Source organism: Lithobates pipiens, unplaced genomic scaffold (genome assembly GCF_037356315.1).
Source record: "Lithobates pipiens isolate NorthernLeopardFrog02 unplaced genomic scaffold, aLitPip1_a1.2 Scaffold_18, whole genome shotgun sequence".
NCBI classification, from domain to species: domain Eukaryota; kingdom Metazoa; phylum Chordata; class Amphibia; order Anura; family Ranidae; genus Lithobates; species Lithobates pipiens.
The window spans coordinates 486,208,724-486,220,298 of record NW_027507758.1 but is presented as its reverse complement, the minus strand read 5'-3'; the positions used below and the strand labels follow the sequence as shown (position 1 = coordinate 486,220,298).

The 11,575-nt window shown below is 47.8% G+C and overlaps 1 long non-coding RNA gene across 1 annotated transcript in view; it reads right to left on the bottom strand.

The window, feature by feature from the left end:
- Window positions 1-4,429: 4,429 nt before the first annotated feature.
- The window catches only part of LOC143988719 (uncharacterized), an 87,138-nt gene continuing 79,992 nt past the window's right edge, over window positions 4,430-11,575 (bottom strand). The window contains exon 4 of the long non-coding RNA XR_013276903.1: window positions 4,430-5,246. This is a non-coding gene — a long non-coding RNA (uncharacterized LOC143988719). The remainder of the gene's footprint in view (window positions 5,247-11,575) is intronic.

The following is an 11,575-nucleotide window of genomic DNA, read 5'->3' as shown; positions in this document are numbered from 1 at the left end:
AGGGAGTCACACTCTCGCTTCCATGGAGTCCAGCAGCAAGCCTAGGTACTCCAAACGCTGAGTCGGTACGATCACCAACTTTAGGTTTAACAGCCACCCAAATTCCCACAGGGTCTGCATGGCGATCGCCACATCCTCCTCTAACTAAGATCGTCTAGGTATCCCACGATCACGATCCCGCGTTGCCATAGCAATGCCAAAACAGGAGCCAATACCTTGGTAAAGACTCGGGGGGCTGATGCCAAACAAAAAGGGAGAGCCACAAACTGGTAGTGGGCTTCCTCGACCACAAGTCGCAGAAACTTCTCATGCCGGAGGCATATGGGTATATACAGGTATGCATCCTGGATGTCTAAGGACGCCAGTGAGTCCCCTTGATGCAGTGCAGCGACTACTGAGCAAACTGATTCCATTCTGAACCTCTGTACTTTTACAAAGTAATTGAGAGCTTTTAGATCCAAGATTGGACGTACCCCTTCATTCTTGGGGACTACAAACAGATTGGAGTAGAACCCCTGGAAACTTTACGATTCCGGAACAGGTACAATCACCCCACGATTCAACAGGTCCCTTACCGCCCCCAAGAGGGCCTCCTGGCAAGCGGGGAGTACTGGTATGCTGGAGGGGAAGAATCTGTTTTGAGGCCAAGAGAGAAACTATATCTTGTAGCTGGAGCAAACCAGATCGCAGACCCACTGGTCAGACACCCGAGAGGCCCACCGGGCTGCAAACTCCCGAAGGCGACCCCCCATCAATGCTAAAGGTGGGGGCAAACCTTCATGCGGTAGCACTCTTGCTTGCTGGCTTGTTAGGCTTGTGGTTCCAGGGACACTTTGGTCCTTCAGAGGCCATCCTGTCGGACTGGGGATGGTTGGACGAAGCTCCGGGCAGACGAAAAAGCCGCTTGTGAGCGTTAGCCTTCCTGGCCCGTGGGAATAGAGTACTCTTACCACCTATGGCATTTTTAATAATGTCATCCAAAGAGCCAGTCGCCAAGGAAGGGAAGATCTGTCAGGGCTTTTTTGGATGCCTGGTCAGCAGACCAGCATTTTAACCAAATCAGGCGCCTTAGCACCACTGCTGACACTGAAGCCCTTGATGACAGAGGGAGGGTATCCAGGGCCACGCCACAAACTTACTTAAGGCCTTGCACTAGTTGGTCTGCTAGTTCCACTCAGACAGGAGAAGCCTGTTGCTCTCCCAATTCACGGTGCAACAGTTTTGCCACTCAGTGTCTGCGACACAAGTGCGGATGCCAGTACTGGTCGCATGGTTGACCCCACAACCATAAACAAGGAACGAGCCACTGTCTCGGCCTTCCTGTCCGTGGGATCCTTAAATGCAGGAGTCCCCTCTACCGGATCGTGGTTACTTTGTTTAACCTGGATACTGGGGGGTCCACGACCGGAGGAGCCGACCACTTTTTGAGTAGGCTCTCCTCAAAGGGGTAACGCTACGCCATGTATTTGGGGACCGAAAAGGTCTGTTGTGGTCGACCACATTCCTTGTAAATGAACTTGTCAAAATAAGTCAGGTACGGGACCACCTTAGGTGAATGGGCTGGCTTACGGGACTGCAACATCAGCAGAGGGATCTGCTGGCTCCTGAATCTTCAGGGTATCACGCACAGCTGTGATAAGTGCTCCAACAAGCGCTTTGTCGCGCACAAACCGGGACACGGACTCACTGTCCGAACGGCCTCAGCAGGTCCCAAGTCTTCGTCAGAGCTCTCCCCAGAGGACGGGGGCAGGGGCTGCTTTTTAGCACCTTTGCGCCCACACATCGCCTCCATCTTGGCAACAAACGAATTGAGGACCGCCGACAAAACGTCCAGGGTCACTGCATATTCTGCAGGTGAACAGGTTGCAATTGCCTGGATTTCGGGGCAAGAAACACCAGTTTCTGAAGCCATGCTGACCCTACCCTTCTGACACCTGACTTAGGACAGTGATGGTTCCACCCTCCTAACTGCTGCTGGCTGACGGGCTCTTTCCTGCAGGACTCACCACCCTGACTGGTTCTGCGCTGTCCAGCAAGTAGTGCCTGTGTTCCTTGAGCTACTGCTTATGGCGCTGAAACCGATCTGCAATGTGCTCAGGCTCAAAGAAAATGGCTGCCAAGCGTCCAGTATATGGATATAAAGCACAGAGAAAATGGCCGCCGGACTACAGGAAAGCATGCTGCTACTAGAGCCTGACCAAAAAACGTGCTCAGGCTTCAAGAAAATGCCCACCAGGTGTCCAGTATAAAGGACAAAACCACAGGGAAAATGGCCGCCAAGCTACAGGAGAGCATGCTGCTCCTTGCCCTCACCTAAGATGGCCGCTGAACACTGAATACCATGAGGGACAGTGACAGAAAATGGCGGTGAACAGCGCTGCAGGGATCACAGACACAGCCTCAACAGACACCTCCAGGGAGAGAAAAAAACACACATCAGGGCACAGCCAGCCAGCGCAGCCCATCCCCAGGTGCTCAGGCTTCAAGAGAATGGCCGCCGTGTGTCCAGTATAAAGGACAAAACCACAGGGAAAATGTCCGCCAAGCTACAGGAGAGCATGCTGCTCCTTGCCCTCACCTAAGATGGCCACTGAACACCATGAGGGACAGTGACAGAAAATGGCGGTGAACAGCGCTGCCTCAACAGACACAGACACAGCCTCAACAGACACCTCCAGGGAGAAAAAAAAACACACATCAGGGCACAGCCAGCCAGCGCAGCCCCTCACCAGGTGAGAGCCCCCCCGAAGAGCCCCTGCACATGACACACACACCGCTCAGCAGTCACATTCAGCATCCCCCACAGGGAGGGGGGGGAGGAAGATAGGGACAGGGAGATGAGAGGGAGATGAGGGACCCCCTAATCGACCTCCCAGGGAATGCCCAGCTGCTCAGCCCCACCAAGGCAGGGAGAGCTGTACTTACCAGTCCTGCAGAGCTTGGAAACATTCCATCACAGACCCACTCTCCAATCAGTACGGGGTGCCTGCTGGCCACAGCACACTGTGACGCAGACATCAGTAGCCGGGTCATATGTGTGCCCCAGAGCATTAAAGCTCACCAACCACCTCTGGAGCTGAGGTACGTCGTAGCCGACCCAGCGCGGAGCTCTGGTCTGCACACGCTCACTGGCCAGGCTAGGGAGACTACAAGGATAAGGGTATTCAGCCTGTTACCCAGCTGGCTGTTGATAGCAGATCACAGGAGCTTTAATCTTGCGCAAAAAGCAAAGCTTCTGCAAAAAAAACGTGGACCGATGGGCCCGCAGGGTTCCTAGGTTCTTTTCCTTCACTAGGCAAAATAAAACTGAGTGATGCATGGCAGGCTGGGGGGTTGTCACCTAAGGGACCGCCCCTTGGGCGGAACTAAAAGTCCTGTGTTTTTCATAACATGTTATGCCTAGTCTTCTCCTAAAGGTGGTGTAACAACCCAATGGCTATGAGAGGAACTGTGTCAGTTGGTGAATATAAGAGAAAAGTAAATTTCAAAATCAAAGGAAGCAGTTGGAAAATTGTCAGCCAAACAGTGAAAAACAGTTGCTGTTCGGATATTCAGGCAGTCGCAAGTGCTGTGGCCTCTTAAGTACAATAGCCAGCAGCGGAGATTCCAGTTTAGTATGGTTGGGGAAATCAAATTGATTTCTCTTATTTAGCCCAGTGTGTAAGCATGCATGTCTAGCCTTAGTATATCACATCTATATACAACAAAAAAATAAACTACTGATTCAGTGTGATGCAAATTGAGTAAACAGTCACAATACGCAATGATTCTTATTTTCAAAACCTTTTTTGTACCATGTTTGTGGTTTCAGCGTTACACCACTTTGTAAGTTTCAACAGAAAATAAATGCCCCATTGCTTTGATTTCCAATAAATAAGTTACCAATGCAACACTGTCGTCTTTGGAAAAAGGGGCTCATACACACTGGGCTTAAAAGAAAACGCCAGTTCTTTTTGGCAGAGAAAAATCACTCACATAGAGCATTTTTGTACATGCATTTAGGAGTGTTTAGTGTTTTTTCTGCCAGAAAACTCCTCTCAAAAACGCATACCAAAAGGAGTTTTTTTTTTTCTGCATCTAAATGTATGACTAAAAATATCCTAATGTGCATGGACGTAAAGAGTAACACTAAGCTCCTTGTACAGGCAAAACTCCTGTAGTGGCAGCATTTAAAAAAAAAAATTAAGCCAAGTGTGCATGGACCCTTAGAGTGCAAGTGATGCTGATAGAAAATAAAAAATATAATAAAAGTAATATTAATCGGCCTGGTCTATACATTTACAAGGGAACCGTAGATACTTTCTCCAAGCAAAAACATTATTTATGGTCAATAAAATATAAGCAATTAGTTTAACCAATTATTTTTTTTTTTTAATCTTACTGAACCCAAAGTAAATTTAAATATTACACAAATAATTTTACTTAAAGAGCAAACCCCCCTCGATAAACCAAAGTTCTTGATTTTGGGTGGTATGGAGCAAACTCTGGCCCCAACAGATTTTTATTTCTGGTATGGGTCACTCCCGCAGCATTCAGAAGGCCAAGTCCGCCCCCTAGTGGGTGCTCTATAGGAATATATGGCTACAGGCCAGTAACAGAAGTAGCTCGGCTACTAAGCTGTACTCTTATACTGTCAAGGCGGTGCCAGGTGTTAGCGGAATTTCCCTGCTGACCAACAAAGATCTGGGTAGAGATCACACCACTGCATCCAAAGCAGAGAAATTAGTTCTACAGGGGGCTACTCTCTAAGCCAGTGTTTCTCAACTCCAGTCCGCAAGGTGCCCCAACAGGTCTTGTTTTCAGGCTTTTTATTATTTTGCACAAGTGATTTGATCAGTTTGAATTCCTTAGTAATTACCACAGCCGTTTCATCTGAGGAAAATCCTGAAAACATGACCTGTTGGGGGGCCTTGAGGACTGCATTTGAAAAACACTGCTCTAAGCAATAGTTACAAGGAAGAAAGCCAATATTAACATGCAGAGAATAAAACTTTCCTAATATACACTAATCATTTTTACAAAGTAATTACATTTTAAACATAGTTCCAGTTACATTTTTTGTCAGCCTACTAATGTGTATTTTTGTTAGTTTTAATTTCAGAAAAATCAATTCATCCTTTGCTGTAAAAGTTTATCGATTTGAGTCTTATACATATTTTTTCTTCTAAATCCAGGTGCCGTTCCTCTGCCTACTCGGCCTTCTCACCATACATCTGCAGTATGGCGTTGTTTCTCTAGTCCAAGTCCTGTAACAAGAGACATAAGATTACTGTGCTGGCACTTTAAGTATTATTCCAAGATATACCCAGCTAATCCTATAACTGCTCCCTCTGAACATCTATACTACCTAATCTGTGGAAGAAAAATCAGTAAAGATCTGTATGTTTCTGTAAAGGTCTGTATACTGATTTTCAGGCCACTCTGCTCAAGTGATCCAGCTCCCCTGTGTTAGCTGGTGGTGGCTTCAGGGGAGAGAAGAGTGCCAACAATAGATGGGCCATAGAAGGCTTATCGGTGATATCACCGCTCCTAAACATCGCAGCCATTGATTGTCAAGAGCTCTCTCCTCTCTCCAGCAGCCTGCGCACAGGGTAGATCACGTGACCAGACCGGAGTGCTCTGAAAACATGCAAGTATACAGATGTTGAAAACCCTTATATATATACCCAGTGTAGTGACTGGCCTCAGGTGATACAGATATGAAATAAATACTCCTACATAACTTGTACCTGTTTATCTGCAACGGTCTGTTCCCTACATCCATTCAAAGTGCAGGTTTTACACAGGATATCTCAGCCCTGAAAAGCAGAGGGCAGTGAGCTGAAATTACATTGGTTTGGGGAGCTCTGAGAGCTGATTAGAGGGAAGGGACACACCCCCTTCACACAACACACAGAAACAGAGCTGAGGCTGCAGGGGCGTACTAAGTGGGGGGGCGGGGGGGCGTACCGCCCCGGGTGCCACACACTGGTGGGGGGTGTCAGGCCAGCGCCCCCCCCTCCCCTCTCCGCAACTGAAGTGTCAGACAGCGCCGTGAGGAGCCCGAGGCACTGGCAGTGGGCGGCATTGCAGGTGGGGGTGGGGGGCAGCACCCGAGTGGAGTGATATCTGCCGGCTCAATGATCCGGGACCCGGCTCCCCTTCTCTCTGTGGTCGCGTCGCGCTGCCGTTCTGATCAGTCTCGGGCAGCGGCTGTCACTCACAGCCGAGCAGAGTGAAGCCGCCTCCCCCTCCTCCATGCACAGCACTGTGTAGACAAGGAGGGGGAGGCGGCTTCACTCTGCTCGGCTGTGAGTGACAGCCGCTGCCCGAGACTGATCTGAACAGCGCGATGTGAGTCACGTGACTACAGAGAGAAGGGGATTATTGCGCCGGGTCCCGGATCACTGAACCGACAGGTGACACTCCACTCGGGTGCTGCTTGCACCTCCCCCCTGCAATGCCGCTGCCTTGGGCTCCAGGTACACTAGGGGTTCTTTACTGTGGTGGGTCCTGCACTGTAGGGGGGTCCTGCACTGTAGGGGGTCTGCACTGTAGGGGGGGGTCCTGCACTGTAGGGGGGTTCTTTACTGTGGTGGGTCCTGCACTGTAAGGGGTCCTGCACTGTAGGGGGTCCTGCACTGTAGAAGGGGTCCTGTACGGGGTCTGCACTGTAGGGGGTCTGCACTGTAGGGGGGGGTCCTGCACTGTAGAAGGGGTCCTGCACTGTAGAAGGGGTCCTGCACTGTAGAAGGGGTCATGCACTATAGGGGTCCTGCACTGTAGAAGGGGTCATGCACTATAGGGGTCCTGCACTGTAGGGGTCCTGCACTGTAGAAGGGGTCCTGCACTGTAGGGGGGGTCCTGCACTGTAGAAGGGGTCCTGCACTGTAGAAGGGGTCCTGCACTGTAGGGGGGGTCCTGCACTGTAGAAGGGGTACTGCACTGTAGAGGGGGGTCTGCACTGTAGGGGTTCCTGCACTGTAGAAGGGTTCCTGCACTGTAGAAGGGGTCCTGCACTGTAGAAGGGGTCCTGCACTGTAGGGGAAGATTCTGCACTGTAGGGGGGTCTGTAGTGTAGGTGAGGATTCTGTACTGTAGGGGAGTCTGTACTGTAGGGGGGTGGGTCTGTACTGTAGGAGGGTCTGCACTGTAGGGGGGGGGGTCTGCGCTATAGGGTGGAGGGGTCTGTACTGTAGGAGGGTCTGCACTGTAGGGGAGGATTCTGTACTGTAGGGGGATCTACACTGTAGATGGGGGTCTGTATGGTAGGGAGGGGGGTCTGCACTGTAGGGGATCTGTGTAACATGCAGGGGGTCCAGAGCTGTGAGGGGATGTGTAATGTAAAGGGGTGCAGGGTGCTGTGTAATGTAAAGGGGTCCAGAGGTACAAGGGCTGTGTAATGTAAAGGGGTCCAGAGGTTCAGGGTGCTGTGTAATGTAAAGGGATCCATGGGTACAAGGGCTGTGTAATGTAAAGGGGTCAGGAGGTTCAGGGTGCTATGTTATGTAAAGGGGTCCAGAGGTACAAGAGCTGTGTAATGTAAAGGGGTCCAGAGGTGCAGGCTGCTGTGTAATGTAAAGAGGTCCTTAGGCGCAAGGTCCTGTGTAATGTAAAGGGGTCCAGAGGTGCAGGGCGCTGTGTAATGTAAAGGGGTCAGGAGGTTCAGGGTGCTATGTTATGTAAAGGGGTCCAGTGGTACAAGAGCTGTGTAATGTAAAGGGGTCCAGAGGTGCAGGCTGCTGTGTAATGTAAAGGGGTCCAGAGGTGCAGGGGGATGTATAATGTAAAGAGGTCCTTAGGTGCAAGGTCCTGTGTAATGTAAAGGGGTCCAGAGGTGCAGGGTGCTGTGTAATTTAAAGGGGTCCAGAGGTGCAGTTGTGGAGAGGGGGGGTACACAGTAGTGACAAAAAGATATTGAAGGATGCAGAGGTATGCAGGGGACACGGTGGGTGTTTTTACATTTTATGGTGGGGGGGGGGGGGGTGCCAGATATAGGATCCGCCCCGGGTGCCAAATGCTCTAGGTACGCCCCTGTGAGGCTGTCAATCACAGGCTGTGCTCTCCTGTCACTATTTTTTCTTGGGGTCTGAAAAACTTGTCAGAAGTGACTTTATGCTGATAGCAGAGGAATGAAACAGCAGACAGAAACTACACTTAGGCCGGCCATACATGGAGCAAATTTTTTTCCTGCAACCACGAGTTACAGGAACTTACAAGAATACTGGAAATCTAGCACGAGCAGTTATTTTCTGGTTGGTCAGCCATACTCATTCATGCTCAATCATACCATCCATGCTCAATCATACCATCCATACTCAGTCATGCTCAGTCATCCCATCTATAGCCAGCCATGCCCAGCCATACTCAGCCATCCCCATCCATGCCACATCAGTTCTCATCAATGCCACTACATTGACATTTATAGCACAAAAAATAAAAAACCTAGCAGTGATTAAATACCACCAAAAGAAAGGTCTATTTGTGTGAACAAATGACAAAAATTTCATATAGTTACAGTGTTGCGTGAGTAATTGTCATTCAAAATGTTAGAGCACCGAAAGCTGAAAATTGGTCTGTTAGGAAGGGGATTTAAGTGCCCACTTGGTAAGTGGTTAAACCTTCTTTCACCCCCAATCTAAGCCCTATCCTATCACCCTAAAAAACAAAACCAGAGAAAGCAAAAAATCATAAACTAAACAAAACATTAGTCCATCAGTGATAGTGTATATTCCCGCAGTGGCGGCCTGTAATGCAGGGCGCAGGGGTGCCTCCCCCATCCATGTGTCTGGCCCCCTTGCAGGGTGTCGGATGCATGGATTCCAATGTTTTTTTTTTCTTTTTCCTTGAAGCACATGACTGGAGCCAAAGGCTCTAATAGGCTTCATAAAAGTGTGCACCCAGTCCACCCAGTTATGTGACAATGGTGAATGAATATTACCACATTGCACAGTAACGTAGGTAAATTGCATTGGTGCAGTGGCTGTCAGGATTTTTTTTGCCATTACCAATTGGGGAGATTTTCATTCACTTCCTGTTCAATAGCTGAAACAGAAAGTTATAAAAAAAAAACACTCAATATTGGGGGGATTCTAGAACTAGTATACCGATGAAAAGATTTCAACTCTATTTCTATCTTGGTGACAGCTCAAAATGTGTGATTTTTTTTTGACTTTCACACTTGGTAACCTAAAAGGGACAAATAGAGAGGGTGAATCTCCTTAAGGCCCCATTCACACCTCATGTCTTTTCACTCAACACATATAGGGCAGCCCATACACTTAAATGGGCTGCACTATGCATGGCAAACATGTCAAAGAAGCTTCACATTTTATTTATTTCTTACAGCGCGTTTTAGCGCATTTGTGGCCTGTTTTGCTATACACAAATTGTTTGTATGCTGTCCAAGCATGTTTGCACATGTCCCAGCAAGATGTGCAAAAATGCACACTTCTGCGTTCATTTCCAGAAGGCACAGGTGTAAATAGGGCCTAACAGGGACACAGGAAGCAATAAATACCTGACAGGTGTTCTCATCCCTCTCCACTCTATCCAAAGCTAACATGTTTTTCCTTTAGCTATACTTTAACTTCTTCCTAAATATTACATTTAATGGGCAGATTTAATGAATAAAGACAAAACTTTTTTTGGTTTTGTTTTGGATAAAGTGGAGAAGTATGAGAACTCCATCGGGTTTATTTTGCTGTTTTTGCCCCCCATGAAAGGGAAAGAAAACCCCATTTTTAGCTTGACACTTAAAGCAGTAATAGAGAGGAAATTTTCCAATGAGGACACTAGTTCTGGTGACAACAAGGGGTTCCCTCATTTTGGAGGGATTCCCTTTCACTTCCTGTCTTGGCTATGGGGCATGAAGGGAAGAAAAATCTCCCCAATGGGGCACAGATGGCAACAAAAAAATAATAAAATACAACAAGGATTATAACCCTCCCTTGCTCTGTCCCAAATGAAAGGTTTTACCTTTAGCTCTACTTTAAAATACATAAATGAATCTGCTGGATATTCATTACTGCATCTTTAATTTTTTTTTTTTTTTTTTTTTTTTTACAATGCAAGCAATGTTAACACCTATATTCAATCTGGTATCAGCCACTCATAATCCCTGTACAGCAAAGCTCAGATTGGGGAGGGAGAAGCAGCATAGGGAGCCAGTCACTTTTGGGAGGAGAGAGCAAAGTAAAAGAAACAAGCTCATCAGACTACAGCATATCTTTTCAGTATCCAGGCAGCAGAGAAAAATCAGATCTACTATACTTCAAGCCTGGCTGTGTGGGAGAGCTGTGTAATTCTCAGGATTGGCAGAAATACAAATCATTAAGCCCTCATTCACACTGGTGCTGCTTGTCATGTGGTTCCAAATCACATGAGAAGTCTCTGCCTAATGTCGGCAATGGTTCAGATTGGTGTGGCTCCTACTTTGCGGTGCCACACCGATTTGAAAAAAGGTCCCTGCACTATTTTTTGTGATTTTCGATTGAATGTACAAATAATTTTTGTACAGCTTAAGCGCATCTCCCCCTTTGGACAACAGCATTGTCAATCTGAGGAAAGGGTAGTGTTAGCCCTTGTACACGCGGTCGGAAATTCCGACAACAAAATCCATCTGAGTTTTTCTGACAGATTCTGTCCGAAACTGGTGTTGCATACACACGGTTGGACAAAGTTGTCGGAAAATCCGATTGTTCAGAACGTGATGACGTTCGTTACGACCAGACTACATTCAGGCTAGTAGCCAATAGCTTTGGTCTTGTAATTTGATCTGAGCATACGTGGCACTTTGTCCGATCGGAATTCTCTACAAATGATCGGACAAAGTCCAATTGGACCATGTTGTCAGAAAATTTTATATCCAGCTCTCAAACTTTGTTGGTCGGACATTCAGACGGAAAAGTCAGATGGAGCTCACACACGGTCGGATTATCAGACAACATGGTCCGATCGGACATTTTCCGTCGGAACTTCCAACCGCGTGTACAAGGGCTTAGATGTACTAGCAGATTTAGATGGACCTGACTAATAAATTAAAGGCAAACTTCAGCTAGTTAAAGTGGTAGTAAACCACCACAAAAGTATAAAAAAGGGCCCCCTGCAGGTGTAAGTCATTATGTACTAGTATGCACTGCATACTAACACATTATGACAGACTTACCTGCACATGGAGTCCTCTAGTGCAGTGCTGTCCCGGGGGAGTTTGCGGGCTGTATGGATGCTCTGGGTAGGGATTGTCATCCCTTCAGAGCACATGCGCCAGTGACATCACTGACTGGATCCCAAGTGAATTTCTCCTAAACAATGCAAGTTTAGAAGATATTTACTGTACCTACAGGTAAGCCTTATTATAGGTACAAGTTAAAAAGTGGACTTTCCTTCCGCTTTAATGCCTGCCTAGGAAGACCCACTCCTCCAGATTGTCATCCGTTTATCAAGGCATTTTTGCGTAACTAATATCAAGAGCCAACACACTGCTTGCATCAGGGCTGAGGGTTGTTAGGAAGAGTACTGAGGGAGGGTGCGGTGGTGCTTTCAGGAAGCTATGTACAATTCCCTGCCAGCACCTCGCACCAACCATGATCTGCCT